The sequence below is a fragment of the Myotis nattereri genome (assembly GCF_964212035.1).
Source record: "Myotis nattereri genome assembly, chromosome: 2".
Lineage (NCBI taxonomy): Eukaryota > Metazoa > Chordata > Mammalia > Chiroptera > Vespertilionidae > Myotis > Myotis nattereri.
Window position 1 is genome coordinate 157,657,429 of NC_138076.1, and position 18,746 is coordinate 157,676,174.

The window sequence follows — 18,746 nt, forward strand, 5'->3', positions numbered from 1 at the left end:
GGATATATAGTCTTCGTCCTCAACTCATAAGGAACAGGCAGGAACAAACCAGTTCCCTTAGTTAAACCCTGTATCCAAGGGAACCATATGATGTATTATGAGAAACCTCAACAATCAAACACTTAGAACAGACAAAAATTAACAAATCAAAGAGGCAAATAGCTCCGTGATTGACCTAATATCACCTTGGCATCAACCACTCTACTCTCAAATTTGCCAGGCTGTTTAAGTTCTCTATTGCTTCTATAAACAACTACCACAAAGTGAGTGTCTTAAAACAACACAAATTTATTATTTTACAGTTCTGGAGGTCAAAAGTCTCACTGGGCTAATGCCAAGCTATCGGTGAAAGGCTTGGCGGAGAATTGGTTTTCCTGCCTTTTCCAGCTTCTGAAAGTCACCCGCATTCCTTGGCTTGTGACTGCGTTCCTCCATTTTCAAACCATCAAGGTTAGGCTCAGTCCTCTTCATGCTCTCACTTCTCCTTCGTTTGTCAAGTCCCTGGTGATTACCCTGGTCCCATACATATAATCAAAGATAATTGCAAGGTCATTTCCTTAGATTCCACTCATAATTGTATTGCACTGGTTTAGAAATTTTAGGTGATAGTACTTATTAAGGGTGCAATGTCATTTAAATGGCACTTGTAATGTTACCTGATTTGACCAGAGAACCTTAACATTGTAGTCTCAAATGAATGGAACTTGGATTGGCAGTCAATCTGCCTACTGTGTAAGCTCCAAGACTGTAATAAGAAGACGATGTGCACAGAACTGTCTCATTTAGTAAATAGCACATGAAAACATGCTAATCCACATGCCAAGAACTTCCTTATAGTAATAATTAGAATTTAGAACCAATTTTAAAATAATATTTTTTAAAATTACTGGTATTATTTATACAACCTAATTTTATATACTAGTAGTTAAGTTAACATGTTTAAGGATATAACATCTTACTATAATTAACTTTATTTCTTTCTTTAGTGACTACCACTGAAATATACAATTCTGAGCTCATTTCATTTACAGAGATGATGAAATATTGGTATTATTTGCTACAATCCACATTTGCCTGTGTAATCACATTCTTTACCCCATGCCTAAGAAACAACCTTCATAGTTTATCTAATGTGAGATAAAATGTTACTAATATCTGAGAATGATAAGATAAAAAGTTTTTTTTTTCTTTCCTTTTTATCTTAACTATAAACTTATTTTAAAAATGTGAGTTTTTCCTGGCCGGCGTGGCTCAGTGGTTGAGTGTTTCCCTATGAACCAAGAGGTCATGGTTGGATTTCCAGTCAGGGCACATGTCCAGGTTGTGGGTTCAATCTCCAGTGGGGGGTGCGCAAAAGGCAGCCGATTGATGATTCTCTTTCATCATTGATGCTTTTGTCTCTCTCTCTCTCCCTTCCTCCCTGAAATCAATACAATTATATGTTTTAAAAAATGTGAGTTTAGAAATTCCCTGATTTTACTCTAGAATATTACAATATCAGACTTAATTTTCATTTACAATCATTTTCATGCAATTTTAATTTACAGTACTTTGCTGCGCAAAAATAGGGCAACAAAAGTTTTCTCATTTCCTTTCATGTGTACCTTTTCTTAAACAAAAACAAAAAAAAGACCCTAAAAGGAATCTGTTTCTTGCCCAGCAGGTGTTGCTCAGTGGTTGAGCATCAACCTATGAACTAGGAGGTCATGGTTCAATTCCCTGTTAGGGCACATGCCTGGGTTGCCAGCTTGATCCCCAGTAGGGGGCGTGCAGGAGGCAGACAATCCACAATTCTCTCTCATCATTGATGTTTCTATCTCTCTCTCCCTCTCCTTTCCTCTCTCTCTGAAATCGATAAAAACATATTTTTTTTAAAAAAGCTGTGTTTGGGCTGGTTCAGGGGAGGGCGAAGGGTGCGAGTGGCGTGGAGACTTCAGCCCCTGTGGGGGCTCATGGGGCGGGAGGCCATGGCCTGCCTGGGAATGGGGGGTTTCAGGGAGTAAGGCAAGGAGATGGATAAACCAACCACCATATCAGGATGTCTCTTTCTTGCTGCCGATATTTTCACCATCACCAGCATCACCAACCCCAACTGGATCAACACCGGGGAGGCTGAGGGAGCACTCACTGTGGGTCTTGGTGCGACAGTGTCAAACAATCCATGAACTACCAGTGATGGCGAACCTTTTGAGCTCGGCGTGTCAGCATTTTGAAAAACCCTAACTTAACTCTGGTGCCGTGTCACATATAGAAATTTTTTGATATTTGCAACCATAGTAAAACAAAGACTTACATTTTTGATATTTATTTTATATATTTAAGTGCCATTTAACAAAGAAAAATCAACCAAAAAAATGAGTTCGTGTGTCACCTCTGACACGTGTGTCATAGGTTAGCCATCACTGACCTAGACCATACATGCATCCCACCTCAGCTTCCCCAGAAGTGGGTCACCGCACTGTTTTTTATCACCACACTGTTTGCTGGTGGCTTCCCACTGGTGAAGAGAAGCTACAGAATATGCTCGATGGATAGCATTTACTGGAATGATCCTTTTCTGTATGGCTGCCCTAATATTTCCAATAGAATTTTACATCAATGAAGTCGGAGATCAACCTTATAAATTACCCAACAACACAGCAGTTGGGTTATCATATTGTAGACAAAAGGGGCCACATGCTAACCTGACAAGCTCAGGGAAGGCCTGCATGGAGGTCTTGCAAACTCAGAGACCTAAAGTAACTACAAAGGATGGTCTGAAATTAAACTTTATCTAAAAGCAGTTATGGTGGGTAGTTACAGCCTAGGCTAGTATCTTCACCAACAAGGTCAAACTTTACCTTAACTGAGCCTCCAATCCCAGAGGTTTCCCCGCTTTGCTTTCTCCTGCCTCTCTAGTCTATCACCAATGGATTTCATGTAACCCATCTATGTCCCTCCTTTGATTGCAATGCATAAATATAGATGTAACTCTCCATTCTCCAGAGCACTGACCTAATCCGTTGAGATATTGCTTCATGGCAATTGTCGACAATTTGGCTCAAATAAACTAACAAAAATTCTTTACAGGTTTGAATTTTTTTTTACGTTAACAATATGTACTTTTTGCCTTACCAATTTTCTTTACAACAGTAGGACTTCTGTTTGCTGGCAGGATTTGTTTACCAGGCTGATGAATGTCTAAATTGCTTGACATTATTTTTATTATTTTTATTTTATTTAATTTTTTTTAGTTTTGGAGGGTAGGGAGGACAAAGGCAAGGCATCTCAGCAGTCCTCGCTTTGAAAGATGCTTAGATGAAACTGATGCTGAAACAACAAAAAAAGCTTTGATTTATTCTCACGGTGCACTTTGGATTTTTTTTTTTTTTTTTTTTTTAAGAAAGGCTTTTCCATAACCAGATGCAGACAATATTGACTAACCGCCTGAGCATAATTTCGGGCAGTCAGGTCTGCACTGTGGTAGTCGCCTAGTGAGGGAGAATGCTTTCTACTGAAAAGCATGTGACCCTTTGTGACTCTGTTGTTCCATTTTTAACATCTAATGATTCACTTGAGGGAAAAAAATCTAGATATTTATGAATTATGGTAGACCAGAGGGATGTAAGCGAAGTTCCTGTGGGGCTGGCCTCACCTCCTAAGAAATTAGTGTTTACACTTCCTTGTAGTAATATGGGCCTGTGGCACCAGAGGGGATTGCCATTGCATTACTGCACCAAGAAGCCAATAGATCAAAACTTGTTTGCTAAAATGTATGTAAAAATTCTGAAATTCCCTATTCTCTGTGTACAAAAAATAAAAATAAAAAAAATTCAAACACCAAGAAACATGTTACTGGGGGTGGGTGGGGGAAATGTTCTTTATACTAGTATATATATATATATATATATATATATATATATATATATATATACACACACACACACACACACACACACACACACACACTAGAGGCCTGGTGCACGAAATTCATGCACTGGAGGGTGGGGGTTCCCTCAGCCCAGCCTGGCCCTCTCACAGCCCGGGAGCCCTCAGTGGATGTCCTACTGATGGCCACAGTCTGGCAGCAGAGGCTCGGAGCAGGCATCCCGTGTGTGTGTGTTTGTGTGTGTGTGTGTGTGTGTCCCCACTGGGGGTCTGCCCCCAGCCACATTGGAGGCTCAGAGCAGGCACTGTGTGTGTCTGTGTGTGTGTGTGTGTGTGTGTGTGTGTGTGTGTGTCTGTGTCCCCACTGGGGGTCTGCCCCCAGCCACACCAGAGGCTTAGAACAGGCACTGTGTGTGTGTGTGTGTGTGTGTGTGTGTGTGTGTGTGTGTCTGGTGGGGGCCTGCCCTCAGCCACACCATGGATGCTTGGAGCAGGAGCCCCTCTGTGTTGATCTCTCAGGCTCCGGGCCTCCACTGCATGTTGTACTCTCTCTTGAGCCATAGGAAGGATGAGGGTGCTGCTTGCAAGCCGGGCTTTCCTGCTCCAGGATCGCCATGGCAACCGGGGAGCAGGCCCAGCTTGGAGCTGCCCGCAGGCCGGGCTTGCTCTCCTGCTCCTGGATCCCCATGGCGACCGAGGAGCAGGCCCAGCTGGGGGCTGCCCGCAGGCCTGGCTTTCCTGCTCCTGGATCAGGCCCAGCTGGGGGCTGCCCTCAGGACGGGCTTTCCTGCTCCCGGATCAGGCGCAGCTTGGGGCTACCTACAGGCCGCACTTTTCTACTTACCGATGGCCGGATCACCGCAGCAACCCAGGGCACAGCGGCACTTTCCTGCTCTCCAATAGTTATAGGGTCCCAGCTGGGGGCGGGGCTTAGCACGGGGGGTCCCGGCTGGGGGCTCAGGTGGCACATAGGGGTCCCGGCTGGGGGCGGGGCTTATGCCCCGCTGCCCAGGGCTGCACATGGGGCCCAGATGGCAGCTTGCGCTGTCCCACCCTGCCTGTAGTATAGGATAGAGGCCTGGTGCACGGGTGGGGGCAGGCTGGTTTGCCCTGAAGGGTGTCCTGGATCAGGGTGGGGGTCCCGCTTGGGTGCCTGGCCAGCCTGAATGATGGACTGATGGATGTTTTTAGGCTGCCCGCACCCCCTTTAGGGTGGGGGTCCCCACTGGGGTGCCTGGCCAGTCTGGATGAGGGGCTGAGGGCCATTTTCAGGCTGGCGGGTGACTGAAACTCCCAGCGTCTCCTTTTTTTCTTTTTTTTTTTAATTCTGGGATTTATTTACTTTCTATGGCTGTCACTGGAGCTGAGAGCCAGCTTTAGCTCTGAGGCCAGCTCCAGCTTGAGGCCTCGGCTGCTGAAAGCAGATATCTGGGCTTTGTTGAGCTTCTATAATTGAAACTATGTTGCCATCACTGCTGCTCTAAGCTCTGAGCCCACTGCCTGAAAGCAGGTACCTGGAGCTTGTTTAGCTTCTATAATTGCAACTTTGTTGCATCCGGAGTTCAGAGCTGGGCTGCCCAGGCCGGGAACCTTGGCTTCCTCCATCACTGAAGCAAGCAAGCCTCCTGTTCGCTTCAGCTGCCTGGCTTCCAGCCGCCATCTTGGTTGGCAGTTAATTTGCATATCCTGCTGATTAGCCAATGGGAAGGGTAGCGAAGTTATGGTTAATTACCATGTTTCTCTTTTATTATATAGGATGATATATATTTTGCTGGGAAAAAAGCATGTATTTATGAACTGATATGTAAAAAATAAGGACTAATTTTACAGTTACATAATCATATCTACTAAATAAATATTTTAATGAAAGGTAGTTAAAATGAAATAAAATGTTTTTTATTTTTATTTTGGCATGGCTTTTTAACTTCTGAGTAACCTTCACCTTCTGCAAAAGTTAGTATATATGACCCTTTTGAATACATTTCTAAATCATATATATGTTTTACAAAGACTTTTAATTATTGAAAAAACAACAACTTGCTTTATAATTCCCTTAATATAAACCCAGTACTAAAAGCTTTGGTTATATCGCTAGAAAAGTCCAAAAGCTAAGAGAAATTCCATTATGGAAAATCAATACAAAGAGGAAGCAAAAATACAGGCATCTCCCAGCCTGCAGAAAGCTGAGTTAATGTCCAATATTTTATCTAATTACCAGGTATAAAAATAGGATATATTTTTTTAAATATATTTTTATTGATTTTTTACAGAGAGGAAGGGAGAGAGATAGAGAGTTAGAAACATCGATGAGAGAGAAACATCGATCAGCCGCCTCCTGCACATCTCCCACTGGGGATGTGCTCGCAACCCAGGCACACGCCCCTGACCGGAATCGAACCTGGGACCCTTCAGTCAACAGGCCGACACTCTATCCACTGAGCCAAACTGGTTTCGGCAAGGATATTTTTAATTTTGTAATTTAAATGGCCATACTTTTTAAAAAGAACCAGCAGCTATTTCAATATTGCTTTTTTAATATTCTGTGGTATATAAAGTTCTATGTCTGGTACATAGTCATCTCATAATTATTAACTTGGGAACTTTAGTTGCAACTAAAATGCAGTAGTCAGGGTTCATGATCTTTTCTAACATGAACAAGTTTAAATTAAGAAATAAATAAAACATGTTTTTACAAAGGTGTTTATTAAAGGAGCTAAATATGTATGATGTAGAGGAAGAAATATACAGGGTTAGTTACAGTTGTAACATTCTTTTGAGTTAATAAAGCTTTTATAATAATCATAACCTGCATGTCTTTTTTCATATGAATGACTGTAAACTTACTTTTGTCCACCCCTCTATTATTCATGTTTACACATGGTTGGTTATTACCTATAGACTAATAAAAATAAAAATTTATATAACAGCTAAGTAGGTAATTTTAATGACATATTTGACAAAGTAGAAAAAAAAAATCTTCCTAAGTTAAGGAACTGTTTTTAGAGACCAAAGTAAAGTTAAAAGGAATATTTAACACTATGTAAATCCACACTCAAATTTTCAGGAGAAAACAGCAGATAATCCTACTCTCTTAGGAGAAAAAAAAATTTCTCTTTAACTTTACAGCATCATCCAACCATGTTTTTAAATATTTAGTGTTCATTAGGGCTTAAAAGTTTCTTGAATGAAATATTCATTAACACCTAATTCATAATTCCATAGTTTATGATAGCAGTTAGCATTAGCAATTAAGTCAAAAAAATAACTGAGAACCCATCTGGTATTTTCCTTTAAATCTCCTTCTTTTCTTTCCCCACAAACACAGAAGACTTGTTTGTTTTGGAAACAAATAGCAAACACTACAAGTGAACTTAAAGTGAATTATAAATAATCAAGGCAAACATGTAAAATCACATCAGCTGATCAGCGGCTGACCGACCCAAGCTTGAAGCATGTGAGAGCATTATGGCAAGCAGAAGAATTTCTCTTGCTGTTAAATAACAGGCTAGAGCACCACACCAACTCACACTCTTAGATATCCAAAAACAAATTCATTGTTTTAAGTTTACACAACCACCAAAGGTGATCTTTGAAAGTCACAGGAGACACAGTCTCTAAAGCTATTTACAACTACCGTATATAGCCATTTTCATGACCAACTTGAAGGAATTCTACTGCACTCCTTAATAAGTACTATTACCTAAAATTTCTAAACAAGTGCAATAAAATTATGAGTGGAATATAAGGAAATGACTTACACCACCTTAAAATGAAAATAAATTGAAAAAACACTAAGTCAAATAGTTTCGATTGCAGAACTTTAGCAAAAATATTGAATGCACTAATTTTACTTACATATCTTTGTTATGGAAATATAAATTGTTTGCTATGCTAAATGAGGGAGTCTCAATGAGAGAAAATCAATTGGTGTTAAAAACAAATACAATTTCCTTAGCACCACATTGAAAATTAACCATGAAGAGGGACAAAATCAAAACACATTTTGAAAGCATATCTTAGTGAGCTTGTCTTGGTGATGTGTCACCATACCTAGTTTATCTAGCTCTATGATGCAGGTAGGGGTAGCTGTGAGGGGGACTCATATGGGAAAATGAGAATGGAGCCAAAAGGTAGCAGCTTCTGTTAGCTACCATCTCCCCTGCAGCCAAATTGACATTTATGTTTTATTCGATGAAGCAAATTGTACACCAGAGCCTTTAGCAATACTATTTTTACATATGATTCGAGTGGATAAATAGGGTGTGGTGCTCTTAAGAATGTGCCTTGAAGATCTCTGACTAGAGGAAGTGTAATTGACCAAGCGCCCAAGCTGCTGAGCTCGGAAGCCCATTGCTGGATTTACAGAATCCACGCTTCCCAGGGGGTGCACCCAGGCTACATCTAAGCAAACAGGGACACTAAAGCAGGAGATTCCTAAGATAGATAGAACTCCTCTGGTGACTGATTTTGATGGAATTCCTGCATAGCCTTGCCTGGTATGTCCTGGATATTCATTAGTTATCTCTGGGAAAATAAACTATTGTTATTATCGAGTTGTCAAAGCCCAGGTTGTTGTATAAACATCACAAATTGAACTCAGTGGGAAAGTTAGTTTTTAGATTATTTTCAGCTTCCTAATGTAGTTTCATGCAGCAAATGGGTTAGAAAACTACACAGAGAGAGATTTTTGTTCCATGTAAATAGAACCTCTGATAGAGATATCTGCAGCTTAAATAGTCTGCTCCAATCCTCCCAGTTACCCTGTGATAATACTAACATCTCCATTTTACAGAACAGGAAACTTAGCTTGGAGAAACCAAGTTCTCAGGGTTACAGGATTTTGAGGGCAGGAGACAATATTTCAACCTCGATTTTGCTGACCCTTTCCACAATGACCATTCAGTTAGAAGACATGTTGTTCATGAAAAGACCCTGAATGCATGCATTAGCAACTAATGGGTGGTTGGACTATCTGATGTATTAAAACACTTCTATTGCTAAACTTTGATGACTTTTATAAGGAATTTTACTTGCAGCTCTAGCTGGTTTGGCTCAGTGGATAGAGTGTCCATCTGCGGACTGAAGGGTCCTGAGTTCGATTCTGGTCAAGGGCACATGCCTGGGTTGTGGGCTTGATCCCCTCCTGCAAGGGGCTTGCAGGAGGCAGCCGATCAGTGATTCTCTCTTATCACTGATGTTTCTATCTCTATCCCTTTCCCTTCCTCTCTAAAATCAATAAAAACATATTTTTTTTATAAAAAGCACTTGCAAAATATTGTATTTTCATATAAGTCCCTTTATTTTATTTTATTTTTTTCATATAAGCCACCATTCCTTTTCAGATATTGTGGGACAGGTACATCTACAGACCCAATTTAAATTTCTTAATTTGTGTTACAGTAGTAATCAAAGTGCTCAGGTAAGATTTTGTTGCTTTTAAATATCATTAGCAGGAATCTGTCCTAGTAATCAGAAGATGATGATATATAAATCCTGAATACTAAATATTAAATCATTACAGTGCAATGCTTTGAATAAGAGAAACATTAGAAAAAGATGTCTGTCAATATGTACTAATATCAAGTTTAGAATTTTTTAAAGAAAATATTACCAAGCAAGGACACAAAACCAAAGGTATAAATCTCATTAATTTTACGCACATCTTACATTGAATGACCAAGTATGTGTATCAACCCAATACCTACAGAGCTTTGGACAGTGCCAGCCCCACTTAGCTCAAACATCAATGTGGCTGAGTCAGGTCATGTCATTATTTGGAATCAAAACAGCAGAACACCTATAAATCAAAGCTCCATTTAAAATCTGAAGCCAACTAATTCCACTGATGCCTCTTGATTCTATTGCTGTCAAGCCCTAAATAAACTGTTTCCTCTAATCACCAGTCTTTCTCAATATCATCCTCATAGTATGTGGGCTTTTTTCCCCATTCAGATCATATTTTCCACCCTACCACATCACTGTTGATGTCCTTCCTAACATTTTTCATTGTATCCTTTGGAGCCACCCCCTCCCTGCCTTTTCTTTTTTTAAAAAAAAAAATAAACAACTTCCTTATTCCTAACCTGAAAATTATTTTGTCTCTGCATTCTTTCTTCTTTGAGGATCTGACTTAAATAAAATCCTCTTGAATGGATGCAAATTCCATACCTTCGTGGCCAGACAGAGGCTCAGCATAGTCCATTTCCGATCTGTGGCTTTTGTATTATTACTACTTCAACTCATCAGGGGGCGGGAGAATATTTTCTTAAGTTCATTTCACCAAGCTATCTCACCTGAATACTGAGACTCATCAGCTTTCAGGTCTTTTCTTCAAAATACATTTCTCTTCACTCTAAAGTCCAACCGTAATCAACATTTATAATCAATACCCATGCATTACAATGAATAAGCTAGCCAGAGAATCCATGATCTCCAATCCACTCTCGTTTCAGTAACTCCCATTTCTTGAACCTTACGACTATTCTGAAAGGTGCCATCATTGAACTCTTAAACATTGATATTCTATTTCCCAATTAGTTTTCTCTCTTTTTTGCAACCTTAAAACTATTATTCTATCAATCCTATTCTGAAATTTTCTTGAAACCTTTCACTTCCTTGACACAACTTCTCCCAAACTTTTAGCCCTTTTCTAACCTCAGTTTTTCCCTGCTCAGCTGCAACATTGGATCTTTATTCAAATTCCAGTTCTTCCACGTACTTCTTGGTAAAATACCTTGAAAAAAATTACTTAACTGGATCCTCAATTTTTTAAAATGTTTGTATTGATGAGAGAGAGAGAGAGAGAGAGAGAGAGAGAGAGAGAGAGAGAGAGAGAGAGAGAAGGGAGAAACATCAATGCAAGAGAGAAACCTTGATCGGCTGCCTCCTGCAACCCCCCTAGTGGGGATTGAGCCTACAACCCAGGAATGTGTTCTGACTGGAAATCGAGCCCAAGGACTTTTTGGTGCATTGGACAATGCTCAGCCAACTGAACCACACTGGTCAGGGTTGTGGGCCCAATTTTTAAAACTAAGAATAATACACATATCTCATAAGAAAGAAGGGGATAAATGTGACAATGTACCTACTATACTAAGTTCCTAACACATTCTAAGTACTTAGTAAACATTAATGTCACCTGTAATAACCAACATTCTGAAGTTATACCTTTATCTTCCTGCAAAAAGAAGTCTGAAACTTCCAAACTCAAAATGGACCTTACAGTTATAGTACTGAGTAGAACCAGAAAAAAATGGATTACCTGCACAGATTGATGCCATTGCACATTCACAGATTTCAATTTCAGCATGACCTTCAATGCCTCTCCAGGAAGCTTTTCTCACATCTCTTGGTATCTTCCTGTCCTTTCCATTACAATTCTAACCATGTTCCCCTCACCTCAAGTTCCCTAACAACCCCCATTCATTACCTGTAGTTAACCTGACCTCTTGTTCACGGAGAAAAGAAAAGCCATCAGAACAGACATGAAGTCTCCCAATGTCTTGTTGTTACCTGTACACATTTCTATATCTCTATTAATCCTTCATTCAATTCCTCCTCCCCTAGTAGTGGAGATAAACTTCCTAGTCACCAAATAGACCCTCACTCGCTTTGTGATAATTTCTCCTTGACATTTGTGTTTTTGCCATCAGACCCTTTCCCTTTCATTTTCCTCTAATGTCAGTTCTTCCCGTGCAACATATAGTCTAACAACACTGAATTCATTTGTTTCCAGCTCATTCCATGTTATTTCATACCTTCATGTCTTTACTGCTTTACTAGGTATCCATGCCTATCAAAAAATCCTCTTCTCATTTTTCTATTAGACAAGCTCCTCTTGATTCCTCAGGAGTTCCTCCTTTGTGAGAGTATACACAAGGAAGACATAAGGGCGAGGATGATAAGAAGTATTGATGCAGCCCTGACCAGTTTGGCTCAGTGGATAGAGCGTTGGCCTGCGGACTAAAGGGTCCCAGGTTCGATTCCAGTCAAGGAATTGGTTGCAGACACATCCACAGTAGGGTGTGTGCAGGAGGCAGCTGATCAGTGTTTCTCTCTCATTGATGATTCTAACTCTCTATCCTTCTCCCTTCCTCTCTGTAAAAATCAATAAAATATATTTTTTTAAAAAAAAGAAGTATTGATGCAGTGAGGATGTTCAGGAAAGGCGTTAGATAAAAGGGAAGCCTCACAATATCAAGTTGATAGATGATGAGGCTCAATTATGATATCAGATTTCTTGATTAACTTCTATCTTTCATATACATTTATGTTTATTGAAAAGCATTTCAACTGCTCCCTGAAAGCAAAGAAATAGAATCTGAAGCCTTTCAGATTTTCAGATAATTACAAAAAAATCCCCAACTGTCAGAAAATCACCAGTTTTCCATCTGTTTATGAAGAAATTTTGAAAGGGGAGAGGGGGAAAATGAGTCAAGTTTTAACACACATTTGCTGGCAGGAAAATCAAACTAGAATAAACAGAGATTATTTATTTTTCTGCAATTTTCACGAATTCCTTTTGTACCAGTTACCTATAATATCATTATAATACAAGCCCGAGGTAACTTCTAAAACTGAAATTTGGTATTTTAGAACCTTTGAACTACAATAAAGCCAGAACCTAGATTGTAATTAACATCTGGTAAAGTTCTGCATCATTTTGCTTTGTTTTTTCGTGTTTGTTTTTTAAGATTTTTTTGTTTGTTTTATTTTGATCATCCAGCTTTATTACATTCTAAATGACATACATTCTCCTGTATGGCTGCTATTTATATTTTATGCTAAATATCACCCAAATATTCAAACTTATCAAATACTCAGTATTTCCAGTACAAAATCACCCACCCCACATGCTCAGAGTTGCAAGAGGAGAGAGACTGCTCTCTAAAGGGCAGTGTCATCATCAACTCTATGGATACTTTTTGCATTTTTTTTAATGGATGTACATCATTGCTGAGATAGTCTCAAAGTCAGCTTCCAAAGCTAAAATAAAAAGCTGAAAATTTGGCCACAATTTTCTTCAGTTCACCAAAATTTCTTCTGTTCTGTGGAAAGGCTGCTGGAAGACCAATGTTTTCAAAAGGTTCAGCTTAATTACACTGATGTGGTCCCACTTAGCTAAAGCTATTTTAAGCATCTTCTTGGGTTACAGTTAGCTATATTACAAATCTAATTACACTTGCCCACAGGAAAGAAAGTACACGTAGACCCTGCTCTGTAATGTACTTAATAAAAGGCACTATATTTTCCTTCATAGCATTTATGAAAATTGTTATTATACAATTCCGTATATTTCTAATGCCTGTCTATAAATTTCACAAGGGCATGGTTGTATATGCAATACCTAGCACAGAGCTTAGAAGGCTAATAAATGTTTGACACATGAATGAATGGATGACCATGTGAGCTACAACTAAATTTATATACATTTATGCTTGTCACTTTACATTCATGCTGAAAAAGTAAACATATTTCAGAAACTCACTGAGACACAGTATAGTGTAGAATAACAAAGCATTGATTTGCAAATCAAAAGAAATAAATTGAATGCCAGATCTGGTATTTAAGGTGGATTAAACTCTCTAACACTGTTTTCTCGTCTGTAAAATGTAAACAGAGGTAAGTATCAAAGATAGTGCATACAAAAGTATGCAGCTCAGTCCAAAGCATGAAGTAAGGCCTTAATGTGGTAGGTAACTTCACGTATCAATATTTTATATAGCTTTTAAGTGTATTATACTAATTCAAATTATCCCAGTCTTTAAAAATTGACAAAACATCTATTTTGAACATATGTGGACAGTAATAACTCATCAATAATTTATGGCTTTAAAATGAATTTTCTAACAGTTTTGTGCCTGTTTTCCCAAATATTATAAGCTGTTTAAACAAGTTACTTTTAACTACTTTCAACACTTTCCTCTGTACACGATTTTCAAATTCTTCAGAACTATTCTTGAATCTGTCTCAATTGGTCTCCATAACCACAATTCCAATTCATGGTTAGTGCAACTCTCTGGCCTACACTGTATGCTCTTCCTCAATGAACTTTCATTTCATTTTCACCCTTCTATTCCATAACTTCAACCACTGTCAAAAGGAAAGAGTAGTTGTCTCTGAAATGTGTCTCCCTTCTGGATTGTACTTTCAAAGAATCAGGTCCAATTTCAATCCACATCATTCATTCATCCATTTATTCACTGAGCACCATTTATGTTCTGGTTTGAATGTTTGTGTTCCAAAAATTCAGATGTTGAAAACCTAATGTCTCAGATAACGGTATTAAGAAGTAGGGTGTGGTGTTTAGGAATGGGCTTGGTGGCTTATAAAAGAGGTTCCAAAAAGCTACCTTGCCTATTCCACCACATGAGGACATATGAGAAATCTGTGACTTAAAAGAACACCCTCATCTGACTCTGCTGGCACTCTTCTCAGATCCCCAGCTTCCAGAACTGTGAAAAACAAATTTCTGTTGTTTATAAGCTTCCCAGGCTCTAGTATTTTGTTACAGCCACCTGAACAAACTAAGACAATCTATGACCAGACACTGTGTTAGGTTATAGAGTTACAAAGATTATCACAGCCTGGCTGATGTGGCTCAGCAGTTGAGAGTCAACCCAGGAACCAAAAGGTTGCTGGGTCAATTCCCAGTCAAGGCACATGCCCAGGTTGTGGACTTGATCCCCAGTAGGGGCCATGCAGGAGGCAGCCAATCGATGATGTTCCTCTCTCATTGATGTTTCTATCTCTATATCCCTCTCTGTTTCTCTCTGTGTAAAAATCAATTAAAAACATTTTAAAAAAATAGGTGAGTTCATAAAGAATATGTTTTTTAAAAAAGATGATCACAATGAGGTCTCCAGTATCAAAGAGCTCATAATCTAATTAGGGGATACAAACCTAGAAATAGATAATTTTGAAAAATGTAGTAAAGTAAGTAAAATAATTAAGTGTATGGCTTTTTGAAAACACGGAGAAAGAGTATCTAACCAGCCTGGGGTAAGCAAAGGACAGTGACAGAATTTTAGAAAAAGCGATGCTTCTTAAAGATCAGGAGGAATCAATGGATGAAAAGGACAGGAAGGTCATTCCAAGTCCGAGGATCAATATAAAGCATAGAAACCAATGATCGTGCATGCATACAGACAGCAAGTCTATTTACTTATTTATTTATTTTAATTGGATTTATTGGAGTGACATTTGTTAATAAAATTATAGGTTTCAGGTGTACAATTCTACAATATGTCATCTGTATATTGTACTGTGCTTGCCATCCCAAGTCAAGTCTCCCTCCATCACCATTTATCCCCCACCCACCCTCTTCTGCCTCCCTCTATCCCATTTCCCACTGGTGAAAATTTATTTTTGAAACTATTGTTACATCAATTCACAAAGTATGTCTGCAGCATACAAATGTGTAGGAAAGGTTTTATTTAAGATTTTGTTTAAATTAAAATAAATTGACAATACAATTTTTTTTTAATCTGTAAATTCAAATACTTTTCTCTTTACACCATTAAAAACAATATTAGGAAACATCTGCTTTGCTAGATTTCATTCAGTGTTTCAGGTCATATGGACCCAGTATTGATATTCCAAAATGGTGGAGTATCAACTTTACTGTGTATCTTCTCACCAAAGACAACCTCAAAACTGCCTGTTCATTACATCAAGGAGAGACCACAGCTGACACACAATCAATAATGGTTCATTAAGCCCTAGGTTGTAGAAAAGCATGAGAATTGACTCCCTCTTTTCAGAAACGGAAAAAGTAAGATCAAGTGATACCTGATAACTTCAGTGTCTCTCCCCAAATCAGAAATATCCGTGCTAAAATGACTCCCTTGAATGTTTAAAAGTAAAAAAGTCATAAAGACAAGATTTTAAAAAAACAACATAACAGTCCAGCAGTTGAGCATCGACCCAGGAAGCAAGAGGCTGCAGGAACAATTCCCGATCAGGGCACATGCCTGGGTTGTGGGCTTGATTTCCTGTGGGGAACATGTAGGAGGCAGCCAATCGATATTTATCTTTCATCAATGTTTCTATCTCTCTAACCCTCTCTCTTCCTCTCTCTCTCTCTAAAAAAAGTCAATAAAAACATATTTAAAAAAAAACATAACAACAACAAAGATTAACTCTATTTCTATTCTGGCACATATATATTAATAGCCCTAGAAACTATTGCACAATTTTAGAATAAATTTGGACCCATCAAAAAATATTCACTTATTAATGCAAAAACTAGTTTTGTGTTCCATGAGGACAGGGACTTCATTTTTGTTCATCACACTTTCAACATCTCAAGCAAAGTAAGTTCTAAGAACTACTTTTGAATGAATGTATGAATTAATTAATACTATGTATAAGACTAGACTCAGGAGAATTTGGCAGCAAATTAATACACAACATCTCTGCCCTGGCAGGAGATACAAATCAAATTAAAATACAAATTAAAAGAATTGATTTGTATGAAGTAAATTAGAAAAGAAGCAGCCCAGCCAACATGGCTCAGTGGTTGAGCATCGATCTATGAACCAGGAGTTGTCAGTTTGATTTCTGGTAAGGACACATGTCCGGTTGTGGGCTCGATCCCTAGTTTGGGGGGTGCAGGAGGCAGCTGATGAATGATTCTCTCTCATCATTGATGCTTCTATCTCTCTCCCTCTCCCTTCTTCTCTGAAATCAATAAAAATATATTTGAAAAATAAGCATAGGAATAAAGGGAGAGGTAAATGGCTCCTTAAACTGATGTGTTTAAGTAAGGCCTCTGTGGGGGCAGGATAGAGACTTACCTAGGTAAGTACTATGTATGTGCTATGTCATATAGTTCTCACTACAGGGTATCCTGGCAGCTATCATATCTCCAATTTATAGACAAAAAAGTTCAAGTTAAAAGAGTTAATACAAGATTCATTTTGCCTTGCTGGTGTGGCTCAGTTGGTTGAGCATAGTTCCATGCACTGAGAGGCTTCTGGTTCAATTCCGGGTCAGGGCACATGCCCTGGTTACAGGCCCGGCCCCAGACTCCCCATATGGGGTGAGCAGGAGGCAACTGATTGATGTTTCTTTCTCTCATCAATGTTACTCTCTTTCTCTCTCTTCCTTTCCCTTCCACTCTCTCTAAAATGTCCATGGAAGCACTAAATTCTATAAAAATGCTGTATTCAATATTTTGTTCAATTAGAAACTTTTTAGCCTTCTCAAATTACTCATATAAGTCATTTTTCATACATGCAGTTCCTCTCAAAATGCCTGTATATTATTTTACAGGTTCCTGAAGGAACTTTGCTTAAGCAACAAAATATTCTCTTTACATTTTTGGAAAAGACATTTAGAACATCAGTCTCTTTATTAGGCCACCAAGATGAAAGGTGTTTTCAGTTGTTAATACATGGCAGCACTTGTTTCTGATAGGGGCTGCCAATGACTTTCATTATGCCTGTCAATCAAATGGTAGAAAGGAAAAATAAAATCATTGAAAAAAATCATCCTACACACTACAAACAGTTGGCATGGGTGGTATGAATCCTCCTGTTATTTGGGTAGATAGAATTCAAGGGTATTTTAGGAAAAGCACTACTTTTTTTTTTTTTTTTTCCCTTCAGAATTTCAGTCACTTAATTTCACAAAACAAAAATAACAATCACATGTTTGGAAAAGTAAAATTATAAAATATTTTTTTTTCTGTCAGAGTATGGAGTTCAAGTTAACATAAGATTTCATTTCAAATGACAAAAGGCACATTCACCAAAATTTAGAGAAAATATATAAGTTGAAATCATGAAACTCCCCTCAAAAATCAATGATGCAATACAGAGAGTAAATCACACATTTCCTCGTCTTTTTTGTTTCTAACAACATTCTCGAGTTTCCTTACAAATATTTAAACGAGGCAGAAGGCTGAGAAATAGGTCAACATCGGTTAAAGTTGCTTCAAGTAGGAATGTAATTGTAAACCCATGATGATGCAGTGAAAATGAATGTCATTTTTTATTGGCGATATTGCTCTTCGCTACCTCATTTTGGTTACACAGAATGGTTTCAATTCCCTCACTATCACAAGAGCTTTGTGTTGTAGTTTTATGTTTGCTTTCTTGCTTATACACAGTAATATCTGCGAGAACATTAACCTGTTCCCTTCCTTAGCTAATTATTGATGGGAAAGGAAGCAAAGGAAGAGTCAGACATTGTTGAGCATAATCAGCTGGGAAGCAAAGGCCTGTTTGCTTCACCAGGAAGCTACAACTTCACACCCGGAGAAACCTCAGCATAGCCCCTCCAAGGGGATTAACACCTTCCCCTCCCCCACACCGGTACCAGATTGTGTAGGGGGCGAGGGGAAAGCAGAGGGAGAGGTAAGAACATGAGCAATAAAGTCAAAACGGTGCAGGGAAAGGTGCTGGACCATAGAGGCCTGTCAGTCTAACCGGGGAAAAAGATCATTGGCTCGGGATGGACCCCATCAGAAGCCCGCAACAGTTTGGGAAGCTGATTGGCTATCTTGAAAGAGCTCCTGGTTCCTCCCAAGCCAGAGAATACAGAATTCCAGGTGGACAAAGAAGCTCTCTGTCCCTGGCTTGAGACCTGAACTTGCCCTGTCCACTCATGTTCTCTCTCCATCGCCGCATGGCCCTAGAAGCCGCATGGCCACTGGCCCTGCAGACCCTACACACAGGCTCCAGCAGGAGCCTAGGTTCGGCGGCAAAGCAATGGATTGCAGCAGGAACACAGCTAAGTCAGCCAGATGCTCCACTGAACTAAGTTTTAACACTGCACCGAATCTCTGAGCATTGACTCTTTCTGGCTCTGATTTTTCCACGGTGAGAGGGACGGATATAGGACATTGGGGAACTTCTTTAATTTTGCTTCCTGAA

The 18,746-nt window shown here is 39.0% G+C and overlaps 1 protein-coding gene and 1 pseudogene across 2 annotated transcripts in view; one reads left to right on the plus strand and one right to left on the minus strand.

The window, feature by feature from the left end:
• Positions 1-18,746, minus strand: part of SLC16A7 (solute carrier family 16 member 7) — a 165,373-nt gene that overhangs the window by 103,844 nt on the left and 42,783 nt on the right. The gene's annotated exons all lie outside the window — the stretch shown is intronic.
• LOC308514607 (modulator of smoothened protein-like) lies at positions 2,013-3,853 on the plus strand (annotated as a pseudogene). The gene is made up of 3 exons: positions 2,013-2,172; positions 2,414-2,658; positions 3,100-3,853. The product of its transcript is annotated as a modulator of smoothened protein-like (transcript).